General features: G+C 39.6%; 1 long non-coding RNA gene across 1 annotated transcript in view; it reads left to right on the forward strand.

Annotated features, from left to right (window-relative positions):
* The first annotated feature begins 536 nt into the window (after nt 1-536).
* The window catches only part of LOC110127316 (uncharacterized), a 96,635-nt gene continuing 72,182 nt past the window's right edge, over nt 537-24,989 (forward strand). Inside the window, exons 1-2 of the long non-coding RNA XR_002310745.2 lie at nt 537-701; nt 1,142-1,361. This is a non-coding gene — a long non-coding RNA (uncharacterized lncRNA). The remainder of the gene's footprint in view (nt 702-1,141; nt 1,362-24,989) is intronic.

A 24,989-nucleotide genomic window follows, 5' to 3' on the forward strand; every position in this document is an offset into this window, starting at 1 on the left:
TATATATATATATATATATATATGGCTGATTCATGTTGCGGTTTGACAGAAAACAACAAAATTCTGTAAAGCAATTATCCTTCAATTAAAAAATAAATAAATTATAATAAAAAATATAAAAAATAGATCTATATCTATGTATAACTGAATCACTTTGCTGAACAACTGGAACTAACACAACATTGTAAATCAACTATATTTTAATTTTTAAAAAATTTAAAAAAAAAAGAAGAAATGGGGCAGATGGATGTAATGATGTCCTTCTCGCTACGCCCAGGCTTAAGCCACACCAGACAAGGGATGGAAGATGATAGCAAACGCAGCTGCTCTTCTGGTTCCCTCTGCGCGACCGTCGCCTCCCCTCCCTGCCTGTAGGTGGCCTGTAGTGTGTGGAAGGCTGGGATGCAGCCTCAGGTCAGACACCGGACGTCTCACCCACTACCTCACAGCGCGGTACGGTCCTGGTCCTCGGTGCAGCACAAGCTCTCCCGCGGTCCCCTTGCTGTCTCGCGAGAGGGCCTCTCGCTCGGCTGGGCGGGAATAGCGGTGGGGACTTCCTGCTTCAGTGCTGTGCGCGGCGGAGGCCCTGGACGATGCTCCTGGAGAGCTCCGGGCAGTCCATCGGGTCCCCGAGGCCCGGCAGTGGCATCGTCTCCTGTGCCCAGTGAGGCCCTTGGGTTCCCACTGAGGAGGTGCTTCCGGTGAGCAGCTCTCCGTGGTGGAGATGGTCAGGGAGGCACGCCTTTTGCTTTGTGGGACCCAGGGCCGCCTCCTCGCAGTTGTCCTCTCTGCTTACCTGACGAGCACACGCCTTGTGTTTCCACTGCTCCCAGGTCCGGCATGGGGGCCCTGGGAGTGACGGTGATGGATCGGGGGGCTGCGAAGGGGCCCTCACGGTTTTCAGAGGCGCCTGAAAGCAGCACAGGTTTTACCTTGGCCCTGACCGCCAACACTCATGTTTTAAAAATTTTCTAAAAAAAAAAAAAAATCAGTTCTTTTGGAAATAGAGTCAGATTTCTCTACTCTTGAACCTGGAATAATCTCATGACTTGTTTTGACCAACAGAATGGAGCAGAAGTGACCCTGTGTAATTTGGGGGCTGGGCCTTAAGATATCTGAAGTTTTTGTTTTTTCTACTCAGAACACTGCTTGAAAGGCAGCCATCATGTGGATGAGGTTCTAAAAGGTTTGTGGAAAGGCTTGTGAGGACTTGGGCTCCAGTCACAAGTTGGGCTCCCAGCCAGCACCCCTACAGCCACGGGAATGAGGCCATTTTGGACGTTTCAGGCAGCTCTGCACCCCAGCCAATACCATGGGAAGCAGAAGAACCTTCTAATCAGTCAACAGAATTGTGAGAAATGGTAAGTTGTTATTTTAAGACACTGAATTTTGGATTGGTTTTTACACCTCATAGATGACTGAAACACTCTGCCACTTATTCAGTATTATCGTAAGACACTGTTCATTTCTTACACAGAATTTAGCACTGTTCATTTCTTACACAGAATTTAGTTTGTTTACATCTTTAGTTTTTTCCCATGCTGCAAACTCTCAGATCGCAGGATCCATGTTTATTTTACTTAATTCTGTATGCGCCTACCTAGCAACCTAGCACAGTGACTGGTGGAGAGATGACCTTAACTAATCTTTGTTAAATGAATGAGCATCTTTTAGAAAGCAACTTCAAACCCTACTCTAGTTTATAGACAGAATTAGGCGTTGACTACTTAACAGAAGAATTCTTTGTTAAAGCAGGGATTACTCAAGGTTCCCTTAAATATTGAACCTCCATAGTATACCTAAAATAGGATGTAGTGTGGAAAGCCCCAAATTGCTGAAATTTTTCTAGAAACAGGAAGTGGACCTAAAGGCAATCATGTAGTACTCATGTCAGAAACAGAAGTTTCTACTCACAGGCCTTCCCTTTTTCCCTCTGCAGAGGAAACAATATTCTGAGGTTGCTGAGTGTCACTCCCAAGTATATTTTTACTTCTTAGTACATAGGCATACAAACATAAAAATATGGAATATACACTATATTTTGTATTACATACTTCCCAGCCATTTGTGTTTTGCTTTACTCACTCTTAGTTTTTGAAATTTGTTTCACCTTAATGCAGGCATATCTAATTCGTTCATTTTGACTGTGTATAAATTATTCCATTTTATGACTAAACATCAATCTCTTTGTTTATATTCCTACTGATGGATTATTGTCAGTTCTTTCCTGTATTTACAATGATAAACCAGGCTGTGATGAACATCTTTGTACATGTCTCTGGGCATGGTAGTAATTTATTGTGGCCCTTTTGCAGATGAAAAGATTGAAGCTCAAAGCATTTTCAGAAACTTATTTAATGTCAGAAAGTTAATCAGGATAGGGCTAGCCAGAACTCAAATTCAGCCCATGTTCTGTCCTTTGCTGCATTTAGCCTCCCCCAAAGTCCTCACACAAAGTTTTTACTGCTTGGAGGGAGTAAGCTCCCTGAGAAAGGGAGCTTCATGAGTGCCTCACTGAATTGGCCTGAGATTAGCCTCTCAGTTCTGAAGTTGATCACTAAGTAAAGACATGACAGGGAACCCAGTGGTGTGGAGACAGTACAGGATCAATGATCATAAGTCATGGGGTCAAAGTCTAGCTTTGCCACTTCTGGGGTGTAGAACTTGGGCTTGTGACTTGACTTCTCTGATGAGATAAATGTGGGTTCTTATTTCTTGGCCTTAAAAAGAGGGGCTTAAAGAAAGTGATCACATTTGCTGAAAATGGACTAGGCCTTGAGCTCTGAAATATGTGAGAGGTGGGTTGGTGACTTAAGACAGAGGCAGATGGGCTTCTAGGGGTGTTGAAGTACTGAAGGGAGGTTGGGGATCTTGATGTCTCCAGAGCCACAAGGTGGTTTTGATTCCTTTGAACTTAGGGGTAAATTTTGCTTGGAGTTTGCCAACTATCAAATGCCAACATGGTGACTTTCACACTTGTTTTTCTCATATTATTTTCTTCTGTGTTCTTCAGTGTGATCCTGAAACCCATCTCTGCTTCTCTTATCTGAGTGCAGGAATGGTTTAGTGAGTTGTTTTGGTGTCTTCGTTTTTCTAATTGGTGAATAGACCTGATCATGGGAATCTTCATGTGTATCTGATACTCACAGCAGCATTGGAACATTAGGCATCCAGAGCTAGAAGGATCTCAGAAACCCTGTGCACCATCTTCATTTGGCAGATGAACATCTAAGGACCAGAGAGAAAGAGACTCACTAAGGATCTCACAGCCACTGAATGGAATACAAAGAATCAGAAGCAGGTACACCAAACCCTGCCAGTGTTCTGTTTTCTTTCTGTGATGAACTCCTTGCTCCTGCATGAACTGTCCAACATGGCCCTTCAACAGAGCTGGCACTTTGTGACTTTGCCTGGGGGCAGTTCTTAGGTGTCTCCTTGGGCAGGTGGGGTCAGTTAGAGTCAGATTGTGTCCTGAGTGCCCCTCTGAGGTCTTGCCAAGGAAGAAAGAGGTTTCTTGTCTATAGTTTCTTCCATCCCATTTTCCAGTCCCACAGCATGGTTAGACATGGAGAGTTGTTTACATGAGTTGGGAATATCAAACCACTCAATTTGGCAAACCCTTTTGCTCCTACCAGGATATCAACAGTTGGCAATGCCTACCTGGATGAAAGTGAAACAGGAGAGTGAAAAAGTTGGATTAAAGTTCAGCATTCAGAAAACTAAGATCATGGCATCTGGTCCCATGACTTGATGGGAAATAGATGGGGAGACAGTGGAAACAGTGTCAGACTTTATTTTTTGGGGCTCCAAAATCACTGCAGATGGTGATTGCACCCATGAAATTAAAAGACGCTTACTCCTTGGAAGGAAACTTATGACCAACCTAGATAGCGTATTGGAAAGCAGAGACATTACTTTGCCAACAAAGGTCCGTCTAGTCAAGGCTATGGTTTTTCCAGTGGTCATGTATGGATGTGAGAGTTGGACTGTGAAGAAAGCTGAGCACAGAAAAATTGATGCTTTTGAACTGTGGTGTTGGAGAAGACTCTTGAGAGTCCCTTGGACTGCAAGGAGATCCAACCAGTCCATCCTAAAGGAGATCAGTCCTAGGTGTTCATTGGAAGGGCTGATTGAAGCTGAAACTCCAGTACTTTGGCCACCTCATGTGAAGAGTTGACTCATTGGAAAAGACCCTGATGCTGGGAGGGATTAGGGGCAGGAGGAGAAGGGGACGACAGAGGATGAGATGGCTGGATGGCATCACCGACTCAATGGATATGGGTTTGAGTAAACTCCGGGAGTTGCTGATGGACAGGGAGGCCTGGCGTTCTGCGATTCATGGGGTCACAAATAGTCGGACACGACTGAGCGACTGGGCTGAACTGAACTGAACCTGGAAGACCATGTTGAAAAATTTTCAGAGGTTGAAGTGGGTCTGTAATCCATTTTCCTATCTGCTGTGAACATGGGCATAGAGAATGGTAGTGTTACCAATGATAAATACATGGCATGTGTTTACATTTCTGCTTTCTTCCTTGTATGATGTCAGCACTGCCCTCCAGGGCTCTCATAAGAGTCTCGGAGGTGCAAAAATGGGCATATGAAACCTTGTGGTGGTTGTTCCAAGAGCTACCACTCACATAAGGAATGTCTTTATCAATTCCAGAGTGCATACTAAGCAGGCTCTGCAACCCTCCTGCCTTTTCCTCCCCCCAAGTAGAGCAGCTGACCCAGTTCCTGGCTACCCAGATCCTGACTAATTGTCCTCCCTTGCAAGCAGACCTTTGCTGAACCTTAGAAGCAGAAAAATTCAGAAACAAAAGCAAGATATAAAAGAGCTGTCAGAAGGAATGTACATAGAACCCTGAAGTTGTGCTTTCATAACTGAATAAATAACTCCTTGAGCAATAATTTGTTTGCAAGCTGTTAATTAGCAGCATAATTAATTTCTGCAGATTATAAATAACAGAGCACAAAGTGGCATTCCCAGTAGAGCCAATGAAAAATTACCTAAACCATTTTAAGAACCAAAAATAGTCTACAGTGTAACAGATTTAAATGGGCTCTAGAATCTGAGTGGTGCCATTTTCTTTTTCCTTTGGGTTAAAAGGAAAGAAGGAAAAAAAGAAAAAAAAAAAATCCCCAGAAAACGCAACAACTATGAGCTTGTATCTGAAGTCAGAAATTTATTGGCAAAAAGCAGAGTTTCATTAATCACCCTGTTCTCTCTTATGCCTGGCATGTCAAGAAAAAAAAAAAATCTCTGTTTATCTCTGCTTCAGACAAACAGCCGCATAAGTGGATTATTCCCAACAGAAAGATTTTCCCTATACTCTAATCTCAGAGCAATCATTCACTACTCTAAATGAGCAGTTACTTAAAATGTTAAGAAGGGATGGTAATTAGCTCAAGGAAAACCCTGCCAAGTATTTAATTTTCAGAAAATAAAATGAAGATAAGAAAGCCCTCTCACCTTTGCAACCTGAAGCCATTGTTTTCTATCTCATCTCTTGCTTCGAGTGCCTCCCTGTTTTAGGATGTGGACTCAGAGATGCTGGCTGAGTGGTACCAAGTAATCTCTAGTTTCAGAAAATCAAGGGTAAGAATATTCTTGAAACTTGAGGAGAAAGAGTCTTAGCTTTATTTATAACCTGGAATCTTTTCCAAGAAGATTTAGCTAGTTTGCTAAAAGACAAAAAAAGTGAAAAAATGAGTCTGTTAAAGACCAAGTTGGATAAATGCTGGAAGGAAATAGACCTAAGAGAAATGAAATAGGCATTCCAATTATGCTGCAGTTTGGCACCACTTAACCCTGAGCTTCCCAGTAACCAGTGTAAGGAGAACAACATGGTGCTAAAGGGCTTATGTTATCTGAAAGAAAAACCGGTGAAGACAGGAACATGGACTACAACCCTTAAGACTTGGGCTTTAGAACCAGAAGAACATGGGTTCAAATTGATCTCTTCATATACAAACTTTGTGATCTGGGCAAGCTGTATAATCACCCTGTGTCCCAGGATTATTCTTTATCTTAAAAAAGTGTTTTTATTTTGAAATAATTTTACACCCATAAGAGGTTGTAAGAATAGTTCAAAATTCTTTTGCATTCTTCACCCAGCTTCTCCCGATGATATTATCTCAGATTCAAAAGGACATGATCAATACCAAGAAATTTGATGTTGATATCAATGATGTCATGATATATCAATGTCATTGTAATTGATATAATACTATGGACCAAACAACATGCCATATGCAGATATCACCATTCCCAGGTTTAGTTTTTTTTAAAAAGGGAAACACCACCAACAACAATAATCCTTAGGCATAGGGTTTTTATAACAACTACAGAGCGTGGCATGTGTAACTCACTTAACATTTAATCAACCACATACTATGCATTCAATAGATGGTAGCCACTACCTTCCTCCTCAGAAGAGATTAAGAAGAGGTGACAAGAATACACATGAGAACTATACAAAATAGGTTATTAAGATAATGACCATGATGGTGTGGTCACTCACCTAGAGCCAGACATCCTGGAGTGTGAAGTCAAGTGGGGCTTAGGAAGCATTGCTGCAAACAAAGCTAGTAGAGGTGATAGAATTCCAGCTGAGCTATTTCCCATCCTAAAATATGATGCAGTTAAAGTGCTGCACTCAATATATCAGCAAATTTGGAAACCTCAGCAGTGGCCACAGAACTGGAAGAGGTCAGTTTTCATTCCAATCCCAAAGAAAGGCAATGCCAAAGAATGTTCAAACTACTGTACAATTGCACTCATTTCACATGCTAGCGAAGTAATGCTCAAAATTCTTCAAGCTAGGCTTCAACAGTATGTGAACCAAGAACTTACAGATGTTCAAGCTGAATTTAGAAAAGCCAGAGGAACCAGAGACCAAATTGCCAGCATCCACTGGATGGTAGAAAAAGCAATAGACTTCCAGGAAATCATCTACTTCTGCTTCATTGACTATGCTAAAATGCGTTGACTGTGTGGATTGCAACAAACTGTGGAAAATTCTTAGAGATGGGACTACCAGACCACCTTACCTGTCTCCTGAGAAATCTTTCTGCAGGACAAGAAGCAACAGTTAGAACTGGACGTGGAGCAATGGATGGGTTCAAAGCTGGGAAAGGAGTACATCAAGGCTGTATATTGTCACCCTGCTTACTTACTTTATATGCAGAGCACATCATGCCAAATGCTGGGCTGGATGCCTCACAAGCTGGAATCAAGACTGCTGGGAGGACTATCAACAACCTCAGATATGCACATGACAGCACTCTAATGGCAGAAAGTGAAGAGGAACTAAAGAGACTCTTTATTTATTTATTTTTTTGGTTTTTAATATTTTATTGACGTATAGTTGATTTACAATGTTGTGTCAATTTCTTCTGTACGGCACAGTGATTCAGTTATACATACATACCTTCTTTTTCACATTCTTTTCCATTATGGTTTATCATAGGACCTTGAATATAGTGCTATACAGTAGGACCTTGTTGTTTATCCATTTTCTATATAATAATTTGCATCAGCTAATCCCAAACTCTCAATCATTCCTTCCCCCGACTCCCTCTCACCCTTGGCAACCACAAGTTTGTTCTCTATTTCTTTTTTTAAAAAAATTATTTTAATTGGAGGATAATGACTTTACAATATTGTGTTGGCTTCTGCTGTACATTGACATGAATCAGCCACAGGTGTGCATGTGTCCCCCATTCCGAACCCCCCTCCCACCTCTCTCCCCATCCCATCCCTCTGGGTTGTCCCAGTGCACCGGCTTTGAGTGCCCTATTTCATGCATCAAACTTGGACTGGTCATCTATTTCACACATCGTAATATACATGTTTCAATACTATTCTCTCAAATCATCCCACCCTCCCCTTCTCCCACAGAGTCCAAAAGTCTGTTCTTTATATCTGTGTCTCTTTTGGTGTCTCATTACCATCTTTCTAAATTCCATATATATGTTTTAATATACTGTATTGTTTTTTTCTTTCTGCCTTACTTCATTCTATGTAATAGGCTCCAGTTTCATCCACCTCATTAGAACTGACTCAAATGCATTCTTTTTAATAGCTGAGTGATATTCCATTGTGTATATATACCACAACATTCTTATCCGTTCATCTGCCGGTGGACATCTAGGTTGCTTCCATGTCCTAGCTTTTGTAAACAATGCTGCGATGAACACTGGGGTACATGTGTCTCTTTCAGTTCTGGTTTCCTTGGTGTGTATGCTCAGCAGTGGGATTACTGGGTCATATGGCAGTTCTATTTTCAGTTTTTTAAAGAAATCCCCACACTGTTCTCCATAGTGGCTGTACTGGTTTGCATTCCCACCAACAGTGTAAGCGGATTTCTTTTTCTCCACACCCTCTGCAGTATTTACTGTTTGTAGACTTTTTGATAGCAGCCATTCTGACTGGCATGAGATGGTACCTCATTGTGGTTTTGATTTGCATTTCTCTGATAATGAGTGATGTTGAGCATGAGAGATGTTAGTCATCTGTATGTCTCTGGAGAAGTGTCTGTTTAGTTCTTTCGCCCATTTTTTGATTGGGTTGTTTATGTTTCTGGTATTGAGCTGCTTGTATATTTTTGAGATTAATTCTTTGTCAGTTGTTTCATCTGCTATTATTTTCTCCCATTCTGAAGGCTGTCTTTTCACCTTGCTTATAGTTTCCTTTGTTGTGCAGAAACTTTTAAGTTTAATTAGGTCCCATTTTTTAATTTTTGTTTTTATTTCCACTATTTTGGGAGGTGGGTTATAGAGGATTTTGCTGTGGTTTATGTCAGAGTGTTTTGCCTATGTTTTCCTCTAGGAGTTTTATAGTTTATGGTCTTATATTTAGATCTTTAATACATTTTGAGTTTATTTTTGTGTATGGTGTTAGGAAGTATTCTAGTTTCATTCTTTTACAGGTGGTTGATCAGTTTTCCCAACACCACTTGTTAAAGAGATTGTCTTTTCTCCATTGTATATTTTGGCCTCCTTTTTCAAAGATAAGGTGTCCATAGGTGCGTGGATTCATCTCTGGGCTTCCTATTCTATTCCATTGATCTATATTTCTGTCTTTGTGCCAGTACCATACTGTCTTGATGACTGTAGCTTTGTAGTGTAGTCTGAAGTCAGGAAGGTTGATTCCTCTAATTACGTTCTTCTTTCTCAAGATTGCTTTGGCTATTTGAGGTTTTTTGTATTTCCATACAAATTGTGAAATTATTTGTTCTAGTTCTGTGAAAAATAACTGTTGGTAGCTTGATAGGGATTGCATTGAATCTGTAGATTGCTTTGGGTAGTATACTCATTTTCACTGTATTGGTTCTTTGGATCCATGAACATGGTCTATTTCTCCATCTATTTGTGTCATCTTTGATTTCTTTCATCAATGTTTAATAGTGTGCTGCAGTCCATGGGTTTGCAAAGAGTCAGACATGACTGAGACTGAACAGTCTTCCTCCTCATTAATATATAAGTTAATGGGAAGAAGATCATTAGCCATAGCACCTACATGATGTTTCCTAGACAGGAAATGTGACTAATATTTTGTTATCAGTCCAGACTTCCAGTGGGAAGAGATATATTTGGCCAGGTATGACAAGGCTGAGACTGGAAAGAGGGTCCACTTAAGAATGAGGAAATGCAGACTGGCACATTTAATCTGGGTTCTGGTGATAAAACATAAAGAATCGAAGCATCTTCATTTCTGTTTGAGGCACTGGTTTATTTTCTGCTTCCCCAGCCACCCAGAAAGTAAGAGCTCCTTTCTCATCCCTCTGATATAAAAAGAACAAAATGCCTAATTATAGATAGTGCTTTTCTAAGATCTGAGCCAGTGCTGCAGAGGAGCTGGGTATGAGTCTGCAGTTTTATTGTTGCTGCTTGTATGTGTTCGAACATTTCTGCAGATGCTTGTGCTATTCTATTCAATTCCATTTGACACAGCTAAGCTGTTATTATATATGTGCATTTCATGGTGCTTGCTGGGCACTAAAGGAAGCACAGGATGAAAAGGAGATGATTTTTACCCCCAAGGAGCTTATAATCTAGTGAGTATGTGACAAGGATATATACTCTACTATTATTTCCCACTGAGTTTGTATATTATCAGTTATTTTATTCAATTCTTGAGTAATGCTGTTTCAGACACAGTAAAGGGATGGTGAATGGAATATCTGCTCTAGAATGTATTTCCCTGAAGCTTCTAATATTATTGAAAGAATAAAGAAAAAAGTATTGATTCACCTAGTAAATATTTATTGTGTATATACTATGTGATCGGTAATTTTCTATGTGTTGGGTGTTCAGCAGTGAACACAATAGATAAAATTCCTGTTCTAATGGATTATATCTTACAGCAGGGGAGGAATATGGAAAATTGTGTAAATGAATGAAGAAAACTGATGAAGAATAACTGGTGGGAGTAGGATGCAACTGGAAAACAGTGAAATATGTTCTGCAGAGGCAATATTTGATCTGACACTTGTAAAATGGGGAGGATCAAATTATGTGACGTTGCAGGGGAAATAGGAAAACATGGCAGATGATGGAGGGACCAGTCAGTGCAAAGACTCAAATGCAATCCTACGTGATAGGAGACAATGTGATGAAAAAAAATCTTAGTACAGTGTAGATGTTCTTTCAGTGTTGACTAAAAGAAGTGCCAGAGTGCATGGTTCAGAAGGTCAGAGACAAAGGACGGTGGTGAGACTGAGCTTCCCAGAAGGAGGCATTTAACTTGACTCTGAAGATGAAACCTTCTGGATAGATGGGGAAGGGTTGGCCTTTCCCTGGGAAAAGGAATGAACAAAAGTGCTCTGTAGGGTGGTCTCATTTAGGAGAATGTGAGAATGAGTTGAAAGAGTGGTGAGGATGACTGTGGGGACTGCAGAAATAGTAATCGTCTATTAATGAGACAGGCTGGGACCTGGAACCCTTTGCTGTGGCGCTGCAATGCTTTCACCTGGACAGATGTCTCCTTGAGCAAAAAAATACAAAGAAACTATAAGGGCATGGTGTGCATGCGCAATTGGGGCAAATTCTTGACAAAAGGTACAAAAAGACTAAAAACACAGAGGCTACTGTGAAGAGTTGGGAGCTAAAGCAGGGGTACTGTGCATGCTCCCTGCACACAGCATCACAGAGGGCTGGGCAGAACACCTAAGCCATCCCTTTGACATCACTCCTGGATGCACCGCTACCCTCACCCCATGTAAGGAACCAGTTCACCTGGACTCCAGGAGCAAGCAACAAGGAAACCTGTTACTTGTTTTCCCTGCTCCCTGGTGCAGCAGGGGCCCAAATAAAGCCTTCCCTGAATATCTTGTCTGGCCTCTAATCAATATCTATTAATTGAGGAAGACCAAGAGCCCTGGTTGGTATCATTATTTTTATTACACTTATGGGCTTGATATTAAAATATTTAATAATATTAAATATCAAAAGTTTATTGTGTGGTAAGGATTGTTACAAGTATTTTGCCTTTTATTCAAAGTGTTAGTCACTCAATCGTGTCTGACTCTTTGTGACCCATGGACTGTAGCCCGCCAGGCTCCCTGTCCATGGGATTCTCCAGGCAAGAATACTGGAGTGGGTTGCTGTTTGCTTCTCCAGAGGATCCTCCTGACCTAGGGCTCAAAGTCAGGTCTCCTGCATTGCAGATGGATTCTTTACCATCTGAGCTACCCAGGAAGCCCTTCTATTAGTTCATTATTATTTACCTTCAGTTTTACAGTTGAAGGAACTGAGGCTCAGAGAAGTAGCTTGCCCAGGGTCACATGATTGAGTGGCAGGACATGAACCAGTGTCTGTTAGACTGCAAAGTTCATGTTGCATTATATGAAAATATAGTTCTTGAACATGTGCTGTTGAATTTGTTTCCCCAGGTCTTTTTCTCTGAGATCCCAGAGGAGTTTGGCAAATGCTGACTAAATTTTATGAAACAGTGAAATCATGCAGTGTTTAATAGTTAGATAACTTGAACATCATCCTCAGTGGCAATGATGTTGTCCTATGTCTTTGCCATAATCTTGCCCAGTGTCAGCAGCGGTGATGGTGGTAATGTGCGTTTTGGGGAGGGATTGAGTTTTTCATTTTCTTACTTGGCTCTTTTTGTGATAAAGGGTAGCACTTGGCTGTGGTGAGAAAGTACAGTACTTCCTACTGATACAGCATGTGGTCCTGGAGTAGGAATTTTTCTGTGCCAAGCAAACTGGTTCTTGTACATATTAAGTACATGGCTGAGATTGTCACCTGATAAGGCACGGCAGCTGCCTTTAAGAGTGCCACGCTTTCTGGGCATAGGTCCAAAGTCATCATGCTAAAGTGAAAATGTCTGATTAGAGCCTAGGGGTGATGATAGCAAGGTCGTGCCTTTCATCACACTGCACCCATGACCTAGTTACCATCACTCAGCTCATTGCCACAGTAGGAGCAATCATCTTAGCACTGTGTCTTGTATATCTGTGATGTTGTCCATATAGGACACTGATCAAGAGAACAGCTGATACCGCACACTTGCAGGACCTGAGGTCTGTCCTAAGATGATATGTGCAAAGCAGCAAGCACAATGCCTCAGTTACATGGCAGAAACACACTCAGTAAATTGAATTTCTTTTCCTTTTCTGATTTTTTCCCAGCCTCATTCTCCCTTGCTCTGATACTTGTTCCTTTTGTGCTACTGGATAACTCATTTCCCCCTCTCAACTTCTCCTTTATCATCTAAAGGTTGGTCAGGGATGGCAGGTTGTGTTAGTCTCATGTTCCAATGTGCATCCATGTTTAAGGAGCACTGAATGAAGGAGAATTGTGGAGCTGTGTTCAGGCTCAAAATAAAACGGTCTTGGATTGATTGGTGATGTCTGCCAAGTACATGAATGTGCTGTTTACTGACCTGGTTGGTTTCTATGTTTCTGCCATATTTAGTCTTCTCTGATTATGTTTCAACAACTCATGTGTGCAGGAAACCAGTCTAAGCTGCCCTCTTGGGGTGGACCAGTAGGGTCACCTTTATACTTAACAGTAACATGTTGTTATGGCAACTTGAACAATTCAAGAACATTTCAAGGCTTGGCAGCTGTGAGGAGTGGCCCTGGATCTCGCTGCAAACCGTTTTCTCCTGTGACTCCTGGTCTTCTTGCCAGCTCTGTGGACCACAAAGGCACTCTACCTTTTAGGTCTGCTTGGAAGAACAAATGAGCAAAGATCTGGGCCTCTGCATGGTATGGGTGATGAGACACCTTGGCTGTAGTTAAAAGTGGTGAACAGCATGGGAGGCACAGAAAGGCGGGTTAAGGGTGACCTTTGTCAGGCTCTGATTCACTCCCACCTTTGACTCTTAAGTCTGAGCAGCACAGCCATGCCTTGACTCATTTTATTTAAAGCTCCAGCTTCTTCTTTCCTCTTCATCATTTTCATTTCATACTTTCCATTACTTTCTCCTATTTGGGATGAATAAAACTTGCTCTTCACCACCGGACTTTTTAGGGGTTCTGAATTCTTCTCTGGCATGCTATGGGGGGACATCTCTGAGCAAATCAACCATCTTTTTCATTGTTCTTATTGCCATATTTCATTGTCTGAGGGTGAAAGTTTGGAATCATAAAGACCTTCTTAGTATATTAGATCTATTAACTAGTTATTTGTCATATGTATATTTGTCTCATATGTGTATATATATATATATATATATATATATATAACATATATGTTTTGCAGATTTTCCTAAAAGAGTGATTTTCTTGTGATTTTTATGCATTGTATCCTGTGCATCATCAAATTGATGATAAAAAGACCAACAACTCAGAGTTCTTTAGAGAAGAGAGAATCCACATGGACAGGAAGCATATGAAAAGATGCTTAACCTCACTGCTAGTCAGCAATATTTCTAATTAAAGATATAATGCAAACATTTCAAGTACATTATCACCTCATGCTGGTGATGTGCCAAGGAAAAGGAGGCGCTCACACATTGCTGATGGAGATGGAAACTGTTGCAGCCTGTTGGAAGGCAGTCTGGCAATATCCCTTCCCTGCAATACCATTCCTGGGAATCTTCTGTGAAAAAAAAAAGAAAAGACCAGTATATTATATTGTCTTTATTCTAGCATAGTTTGTAGTGGGGTGGGGAAAAAAAGAAAAATAAAATGAAACAAACTATCAAATAACAAAGAGATGGCTTAGTGAAATGTGGCTTATTCATCCACAATATATGAATTGTAATCAACAAAAATAATGGCTTAACCCCTTCCCATCTTCCTCCACATCCCATCCCTCAGAGTTGTTCAGGATGGGGGACACATGTACACCCATGGCTGATTCAGGTCAATATATGACAAAAACCACTACAATATTGTGAAGTAATTAGCCTCCAATTAAAATACATAAATTAATTCAAAAAATAATAGCTTAAATCTGTATCATTTAACTTGGATGAATTTTCGTAATGTATTGTTAAGTGAGGAAAGTTATGTGCAAAGACATACCATATTATACAATTTTTATAATAGCGAGAAACAACAATAACAATATAATTCTAAATACATATATTAATGCATATATGTATTTGATCAAGAAGAAATGTATGGAATAAAAACACTAGGCCTATAACAGTTCCTGGGAGGTGGGGGAGAGGAATAAAAATTGAGAGAAGAAACAGGGAAAGGGGAACAAAATTAAATTGCAGAATAAAAAGAAAAATGTTTATAATAAAATAGTATCTATTGGGTTGGCCAAAAATTTGTTCAAGTTTTTCCATAAGATGATCTCATTTATGAAAAAATTTATGAAATTATGTGTGTGTTCTTTCTTATTATATATATATATATAATAAAAATCTTAACTGAGACTATCTCTGAATGATGAGGTTTCAGATGGGGTTTGCATTTTCTTTGTACTTTTTGATTATTTTTTTTCATGGTGGTCAAATATTGTCATCAGAACTGATCTCTCATTCTCTGTATCTGAATTCTGTGTTTTGTTGGTTTTATTCTGTTTCTTTTCAATTGATAAATAATATAGCAAGAAAGAACAGAATATATTATTACCTCAGGGGGCCCATAGCAAGAATATCTTGTTTGTAATAGTTCCAACAAAAAGTTCATACTCTGATTGATCCTACTTTGCATCACAATCTAGTCCTGGAACAACCACTGTTGCCAGGGCCAATGTTAATTGACCAGTTTGGGGTTACATTCCCAAATACCCTGAACTGACAGTGGGAGAAAGCAGTTTGCTAAAGGAAACCCCATGTGCTCTTATCAGAATATGGGTAAATTACAGGGAGTTATTACCAGAATATATCCATTCTAAATTGAGGGGAGGGGAGGGAGGATCTAACACTGCCTTGAACAACAGTGTCAATTACTATGGTGAGGAAAATAAATAACTATTGGAGATTATAGCAAGACCACCTAGAATTTGCCTAAGTGCACAGGAGAAGAGGTAAGCTTTTCCAGAGAAAGAGACAATTAAGCTAACTCTTCTATTTGAATGTTTATCTTTCTCCATATATTAATCAGAGATTTAGTTGCACATACCAGATCCATGCTGATATATGATACAAAGTAGTTCATTTAAGGTCTAGGGTAGTTGGGGAATCAAGCTTGGATGCTACATACTGGGAAAGATGCTCTACCCTGCCAAGCTAGAACCATACTTCTGCCACTGGCCTAGGTCCACACTCATGAAACTAGGGAATGATCATGAGAAACATGGACATAACTATCACAGAAGAAAGAAACACTTGCATTATGTGTGCCAGAAGAGTCATGTGGCCTCAGCCTTGTGATATTTGCTTCATCCTTTTAATCTCAAACAGATAGGTCTCCTTGATGAGGGGAAGCTATTTGCAGAACCATAGCTGCAAGAGAGTCTGGGAAAAGCTGTCTTTGGCTTTGTGACTTCTACTGTGAAAAAGAAATACAAGGAGTTTAGAATAGTAGTGGGTGAGCCATTCTGCATTTTCTATCATATTCTGGTTCATTGTATATCAGCAGCATACCTACTACCTACTCTTTCTATTCCACTGAAGCTTCCAGAGAATAAGAATATCAATAACATGCTCTTGCTTAATACAATGAAACCTACCTCTCAAACAAGCTAAGTGGCTCATCCTCATATCCAAAAGGTAAGATCCAAATTCTTATCAGTCATTGCCTCCATCTCTTGAGTGATGTTACCTTATTTTTCTGGTCACAATCTATCTTGATACTTGCAAGCTATACTTTAATTTTAAAGGTAATTACTGTGAACATTCATCATATGAAATAATAGGGAAAATAAAATTAGTTAATATAAATAAATATCTATATATTAGAACAAGGATAAGTATGGGTAACGTCTTCAGTCTTTGATTCTGCAGTGTGTCATGAGCTCATAGTTAGAATTAAAAATTTTTTTCCTCTGTATCCCTGTTCACTTTACCTTTTTGGGGTTTATCTACTGGATCATTCATTTCTAGGGGTACAAGCCTTGGTATTACTAAGTTGCTGTTTCTGTCATTTCTCATTAAGTTTTATCACTGAAAATGGTAGTAATAGAAAACTTTGGGTTCCTCTCTTAAATTCTCTTTCTCCTTCAGAGTAAGGCTTGATCATCTTATCTAGCACTTTCTTTTGAGGAACATAGTGTGGCCAACAGGGACTCAACTTCATATTCAATGGAACACACTTGTTCTTTATAGAAGATATGTCTGCCTGAATTATCAAGACTGCTATGTCAGGATTGTGGAAATAAAAAAGAAATACCTTTTTAGGGGTTACTAGTTGCGGTGGTGAAAGGAGCCATTCACCTTTCTGTTTGTGTCTCTGTCTCTCGTCTCTTCGGTCTGTGAGAGAAATGGCACCACAATATTGGTCTCTTGTTTGTTCAATGCATGATGTTACATGCCATAGGACAGTTATCTGGTCTTTCAAGATATTATCTCCAACAGCTGATAATTCAGTAGATCACTCTATCATTCTGTAATACCAGCTCCAGTGGATAGTGTGGTACATGGAAAGAAAAGTAAACCCTCATGAACATTAGATACTGCCTTACTGCTTTTGCGGTAAAATAAAGAGACAGTGTTGTGTATGATACCATGATCACAAACAAAGCATTTAGTGATTCTGTGCCTGGTAGGACTGTGGGAGACATGGTGAACAAGGACTGCAAATCCATAGAATAAATATCTATTCCAGTAAGAGCACATTTTTGTTCCTTCTTAAAGGAAAAGTTCCAATGAAATCATTTGCCACCAGGTAGCAGTCTGGTCCTCAGAAAATGATGCAGTATTTAAAACCCTGGTGCACTGATTGATGATAACCGGAATTACTTTTGTTATTAAGCCTGTGCATTTCTTCTGTCTTTGCCTCTGACCACTTTGTCCATCAACCCATTCATTAGTGTCTGGAAAAAGGTTGACAGACATTCACGGGGATATGATTTACAGCATTATTTTTGAGAACTTATACAGTGGGGTTTTTTCTGAACACTCACATGGAACAAAAGTACTCTCATATTTTGAGCCCATTTAGAATCATCTGACCTTCATTAAAACCTCCTTGTTACCAATCCTGGAATCTTATTCTTTCCAAATGCCTAGACCTTGCATCATGAGACGAAGTCCTTAAAATCCTACCTACTGGAAAACTTTCCCACTCTCCATTTTCCTTTAAGGTCATTCTTGAGTGGGTCTGAAATGGCACAGCTATCCATTTCTCACTGCCACCATCGATCAGGCCTGATTTCCTCCTCAGCCATCTGATCATAAGGACTCCTTATGAGTCCTGGGACTGCAGTGTGGCAGGAATAATTATGCTGAGAGAGAAAATAACTTACACATTAAATATCTGCTCAAGCCCAATTCTATATATATCACATCTCCTTGATGATGGACCACTGCAGGGCCTCTCTGACTTTATGGTTTGGTAAATCAGACAACATCCACTTCATGATAGCAAGCTTCGTTTTTATGACTTCATGGCATTTAGGTGCTTTGAGAAAGCTGTTTTCCTCAAAGGAGAAAAGAGTATGGCTTTGCTGCCAACTCTAAAGGCTGCATCTCTGATTCTCCTAACATTTGTTGCCGCAAGCCTTTAACAGTACCTGGACCATTCGCAAATCAAACATCACTGGATCTGAGGAATCATAAAGGCCAACTGACTGAGCAGGGCCAGCTGGAGAGTCTTCTCTTGCTCTGACTTTCCCTCTAAATTGGCAGCCTTATGGGTTACTTAATAGTTACTTTTGATATTTTCTGCTAATGGGGATAGAGAAAAATGCATTAGACAGATCAATATCTGCACACTAGGTGCCAGAGGCTGTATTGATTTACTCCACTGAGAAGACTACATCTGGAATAGTAGCTGCAATTGAAGTCAACACCTAATTAAGCTTAGAATAAGCCATTGTAATTCTCCAAGATCCATCATCTTCTGCTGAGATTAAATAGACAAACTAAATGAGATTGTGATAGGGTTGATCTTCCAAGACTTGGTTGGTAGCACTAATCTCTATATTCCTATAGGGATTAGGATTGTTTTTGGTTTACTATTGTTTTGGTTTACTATTTACTATAGAGGAGAGCTAAGGAGCTTCCCTTCAATCCTTTTCCCATAAACCTCTCATTCGAACAGTGTTTTGAGAATATCTGTTCCTACTGTTAACTGGGAAACTAGTGAAATAACCAACATGGGTTCATGTATCCATTGAATCCATGATTATGTGGCTTAGGCCTAAATTCTACTACCAACCCCGCTCTAACCCTGGGTCCATAATTGCATTGTGAGGTCCTAGATTAGTGATAATTCAGAAGAATTAAGTCCAGTGATGCTACAAAGTTCTGTGTTCCCCTTTCCCACTGCACAAAATGTAAATCAACTATGTGTTAGTCACTTAGTTGTGTTTGACTCTTTGTGACCCCGTGGACTGTAGCCTGCCAGGCTTCTCTGTCCATGGGATTCTTCAGGCAAAAATACTGGAGTGGGTTGTCATTTCCTGCTCCAGTTACAATATTAGGTTATGTTATGTTGTATTATATTATATTACAAAGAGAGAATAAGTGTATTGGGAAAAATCTGCATCAAATATTGGAAAGACAGAAAATACTTTCTCCAGTGCTTTATTCTATTTTGGGTTATTTGAACCTAGAGATTTTCTGAAGGCAGAGACAATAATATACAAATGGAATGACAATGTAAATATATAAAGTGTTAAGCAAAAATAACTAAATCAAAACATAATTTGATTTAAATCTAATCTCATAATGGGAAAGTCCCCTATAAAAAATAAAGAACTCCTAAATTATACGTACATGCAAATATGACTACATTAGAATAAAACATCTAAAAATTGACAGAATAAGAGTTAAAATCCAAATAGGAGATTAAGATGAATTATGTGCAAGAGACAAAAAGTTACATGTACTCAAATAGAAGGTTTTTTTTATATTAAAATTATGCTTATTCATCTTCTAAAAAATTAGGAAGGGTCATGAACAGGCCAATCACTAAAGAGACAAAAATGATCAATAAATACAAAAAAATATTCAAACCTAACTAGGATTATAAAAATGCTAATTATAGTCATGACTATAAATTCAGTCTCTCTGTATTACAGAATTGCTATAAAGGCAACCATATAAAAATTAGAAAACATATATTTTAATGATAACATCTGAGGTTTGTTTAATGATTACATCTAAATCAACTATACTTTAATTAAAAAAAAACCTTCAAAAAAAGACCCCATAACAGAAACCCCTCTGGGTCATCCTGCAGCCATGCTGATCATCCTTATGATCATCCTTCCAGCCATGCTGCCTGTTATGGCAATCATGCTAACTTTGCTTCTGGTGGTTGTGCCACCCCATCAACCCCACTGAAATCAGAGGGTGCTTTTCAATGACAGTGTCTTGAATCTTCACTTCTAGCATGGAGTAAAAGCCACTACAGCCCTTTTCAAAGACTCTGCTTTTCTGTTGTCAGTGTATTTCTCACTGCTTTGGTAAGGGGGTGTTTTTGAACGCTCTCAAAGGTGGGTGAGTGAACGGAATATAATGAATTTGCTCCAGCGTCCTTTCTCCCTGCATCTTTGTCATCTTCCTTCTACATTTTACCATGAATATTGACTTTATTTACAGTATGACACCACAGAGTCAAAATTTCTGTCCGTCATCTGCAACCACTCCTAGCTGCTTGAATGAGCCCATTGATATTAGAATCTCTGATAGATAAACCCGCATAACTAAATTTAGTCATATTCAGAGTTATGTTACTCCTTCTTTAATCTCACATGTTTCCTGGGCTGTGTTGACATAGTTTAGCAAAATCTTGCCGTTGTTTTAGTGTGGCCCTTATTTTCTGGTTTTACCCCAAAATGGACGACCCAGGGCAGATTGGGATCTTACTCTGGTTTTAAGTCTGAAGCCCCTGAGAGGTAGTATATTGAGTCAAAGAAATAGTTGGATTTCTGTGATAGTAACTCTCTTCAGTGAGGCTTTTATTGGTTGTTTCAGGAAGCAGAGCCCGCTTCATCAGACAGCTAAAGATGGGCTGCTTCTGTTGGCAATGGGAGGTCACATTTGGAAAGTTAGAGGTCTTCAGAAGCCTTCAAATCCTCTCCACTCTCATCATTCTTATTCTAAACCTCCTTTTCTTTCCAAATCATTTTCTGATTTGTACATAAGGAGTCCAATGAGGCTGTTTAATTAATCTGTGTTGAATGTTGAGCATCCCACAGGATTAGGCTTGGCATCTCTTATTTTTGTAGCCACCTCCTTTTAGGTTACTCATGGAAACCATGATTCTCTAATTATGCCTTAAATAGGGAATGAAGTCTTTAATTAAAAAAATTAAATTTTTGTCAAATTTAAATGACAAATTAAAAATTTGTCATTTTATCTTTTTAGACTTGCCAGTGCAGTTAGAATTAGCCAGCCATTTTGGTAATCTGCTGCTACGTAACAAATCGCTCCAAAGCTTGGTGGCTTCCAACAGTAACCAGTTACTGTCTCTCACGGTTTTGTGGATTGACTGGATTTAGTGGTGACTGCTGGGACAACAGTCCGAGGGTCAGCGTGGGCTGGAATATTCGACAGGTGACGAAAAAGAGGCTGGTAGTTGATTCTGGATGCTGGTTGAAGATTTAGGTGGGGCTGTCAGCTGAGGACACCTTGGTCCTGCTCTCTCAAGCCTTTCTTCCTGGTTGCTTGTGCTCCCCCACAGCATGGTGACCGGCTTCCAAGAGAGAATGTTCTGAGAGGGAAAGGCATTTACTGTAGACCTAAGGCTCTGCCTCCGTGGTTATACAGGACTAATTCTGTCATATATGTATTCATTCAAATTAAGAGACAATTGCAGTTTGGGGGAAGGAGGGAACAGATGGATAAGTCACAGAATTTGTAACCATCTTTAATCTACTGTATCAATCCACTCTATTTTTTCATTCTTTGTGCCTTGTAATGGTCTCTAGCATCATCCACTTAGTCCTCCAAAACCTTACAAGAGTTCCATTTTCTAATGCTAACTGAATCTGCATTGATTTCAGACTCAACCAGGTCCTAATCAATCTCATATTTCCTATTTCCTTGAAGATTGATTGCCTGTGATCATCTGCTGTATTACTTAGCTTCTTTAATTGCAGACAAAATAATGCACTCTAACTAGTTTAAGTAGGAAAGGATTTATGATAGGTCATTAAGTCACTTACAAGAATTTGTAGGAGAGCCAGTGGAAGAAAGTTAAGCACTACACAGCCTGGAGCAGAGAAGCCAAGAGAAAATCCAGTCACATGTAGCATACTTTCAGTGAAAACCTTGATGCTTCTAATACTTGACACTCAGGGAGTAGAGCTAGCACCACAACTTCAGCAGAAAAACTTCAAGTGAGCTTGCGGGAGGACTTTACAACTGTGGCCTCATGGATCTCACTTCTGCTTTCCAATTAAGTACATGTGGAACTCTAGCTGCAAGACATGTCTGTCTTGGGAAATAGCTTTGTTTTCCCATCTCCAGGCAGATTTCACAGCTTTGATTTTTATTGATATTTTAGACTAGATACTTTGTTGGGGGATGGGGATCATCTTACATGTTGTAAGATACTTAGCAACATCCCTGGCCTCTATCCACTAGATGCTGATAGCACTGGCCTGTGTCTCTCCTCTCCTCTCCAGGTTGTGACAACCAGAAATGCTTCCAGTCATTGCCAAATATCCCATGGGGGGAAAATTGCCTCCTGTTGGGAAGTGCTCCTCCAGAGTAATAAAGCATGGTGGAATGGAGTGGGAATGGGACTAAATAAACTGCCACACTCCACAAAATAGATTAACAGGAGGTTGTTGTTTGTTGTTGTTGTTCAGTTGCTAAGTCATGTCCAGTTCTTTGCGACACCATGGACTGTAGCCCGCCAGGCTCCTCTGTCCGTGCAATTTTCCAGGCAAGAATACTGGGGTGGGTTGCCATTTCCTTCTCCAGAGAATCTTCCTGACCCAGGGATTGAAATCAAGTCTCCTGCGTTGGCAGGTGGATTCTTTATCACTGAGGAGGTTAGTGTAGAAGACAAAGAAATTCTTCGATAGCTCAAGGATCAGTAAACAAAAATGTAATTTTAGATCTACTAATACTATTTAGATATTTAGGTATACTAATACTTATTTAGATATACTAATGGCAGTGGAATGAAACGTCCAGCTAGATAGTGGAAGATGAGATAGAGGGGAATCCTTGACCATTTTTTCCAATGATGTTGACAATTAGGGTTTAGAATAAGAGAAGTTCTTCCAACACAGTCGCCCTCAGATAAACTCTCTTCAGACCCCCTCTTTACTTGAGGTTCTGTCAGCTTGGCAGGGGTGAGTCTTGCTCTCTATGTGAGTGCAGAGTACCACCAGTCTGTCTGCGTTTCTCTCAATTTAACTGTCTCAAAAAACCTAATATGAGCCCACAAGTACAATATTGCTATCAGTGTCATCTGACAATTTTCTGCCCTCCATTCCTCGTACTTTTATTACTTGAATCCAAGTTCTATTGGGGATATTTTTTAAAAGTGGCAATAGGAAACTAGTGGACTGGAGGAGGGAGGGAAGCCTATCCGCATCATTGTGGATAAAGGATTTTTATTCTGTGCAGCTAAGGATGTCAGTCCCATGGGAAATTGCTTTTGATACAGGAGTCCCTAGAGAGACAGACGTGGAAGAGACAGTAATGTTATGTTGTGTGACAGCAAATGGTGGGAATGCAATTGGTCAGCGAGCTCTAATCTTCATATTAAAACAAGTGTCGTTGTGGGATAAGAAATTGAGTTAGCAGGTTTAATCTGCTCCTTCCTGATACCTTGATTAGTGTGGTGTATTCACTAGGCACTTACCATGATCTCAGTCCTATGAAAGATAAAAGACAAGTAGAAGACATTGTCCTGCTGTTAGCAACCGTTATCAGTTATTCAATTGTATCAATTATCTCAGTTCTTCTCTTCATTTAGTGAGAACTCACAACATGCTAAGCATTGGTTGAACTGCTTTGCATACATTACTTCATTAAATGCTTGAAATAACTCTTTAAGGGATATACTTTATTCCATTTTACTTAGCTATCATACTACATTACAACAAGAGGACTTCCTACTTTAAAAAGTAGATTAAATAGAATCTAGAGTCTCATAATACAATATCCAAACTTCCCAGGATACAATAAAAAAAATCACTGTTCATACCAGGAATGAGGAAAATCACATCTTGAGTGAGAAAAGGCAATCAATAGATGCCAAGACTACAATAAAGCAGAATTATCTGACAAGGATTTTAAAGCAGCCGTCTATAGCAGTTATGAATTCTCTTGACACAAATGAAAAAATATCAAATGTCAGCAAAAAATTGAAGTTATAAAAAAAGAACAAAATGGAAATTGTAAAACTGAAAAATAAAATAACTGAAATAAAACATTCACTGGATGGGTGAATAGTAGAGTAGAGATGACACACGATAAAATCTGTAAACTTGAGGACAGAGTAATAGACTTTCCTCAGTTTAAACAGGAGAGAAAATAAATTGAAAGAACAATGAACAAAGTCCTCAGGAACCTGTGGGACAACAAAAAGAGCTGACATATGTACTACTGGAGTTCCTGAAGGAGAGGAAAGATAGAGTAGTAGTGAAATATTTGAAGAAATAATGACCGAAACTTGGTAACTTTGGCAAAAACCACGAACCTACATGTTTACGAAGCTGAGTTAATCCCAAATGGGATAAACATAAAGAAATCTATGCCAAGACACACCATAATTGAAGTACTGAAAACTAAAGACAAAGTAAACATCTTGAAGGCTACTACAGAGAGACAAAGGATATTTTAAGGAGAACACAGAATTCAAATGATTGTGGATTTGTCTTTTGAAACCATGGATGTAAGAAAAATGGTGTTGACATTTTTCAAATATTGAAATAAAAGGTCTGTCAACCTTAAATTCTAAATTCAGAAAACTACATGGACTTGGGGAAAAGGAAGTTACACAAAAAAGATTTGAACAGCAGAAGGGAATCTAGCTGTTGGGGAGACTGCAAGAATACATGTTGCCGCAAAATATAATGGGTAATTAAAGCCATTTTCCAAGTGAGCTAAAATTTTTTTTGCTTCTATGGTTATGCCTATTTCTGTATTCTTTTTTTTTCATTTATTTTTATTAGTTGGAGGCTAATTACTTCACAACATTTCAGTGGGTTTTGTCATACATTGACATGAATCAGCCATGGAGTTACGTGTATTCCTCATCCCGATCCCCCCCACCCCCACCTCCCTCTCCACCCGATTCCTCTGGGTCTTCCCAGTGCACCAGGCCCGAGCATTTGTCTCATGCATCCCACCTGGGCTGGTGATCTGTTTCACTATAGATAATATACATGCTGTTCTTTCAAAACATCCCACCCTCGCCTTCTCCCACAGAGTCCAAAAGTCTGTTCTGTACATCTGTGTCTCTTTTTCTGTTTTGCATATAGGGTTATCG

Source organism: Odocoileus virginianus, chromosome 20, assembly GCF_023699985.2.
Source record: "Odocoileus virginianus isolate 20LAN1187 ecotype Illinois chromosome 20, Ovbor_1.2, whole genome shotgun sequence".
NCBI classification, from domain to species: Eukaryota; Metazoa; Chordata; class Mammalia; order Artiodactyla; family Cervidae; genus Odocoileus; species Odocoileus virginianus.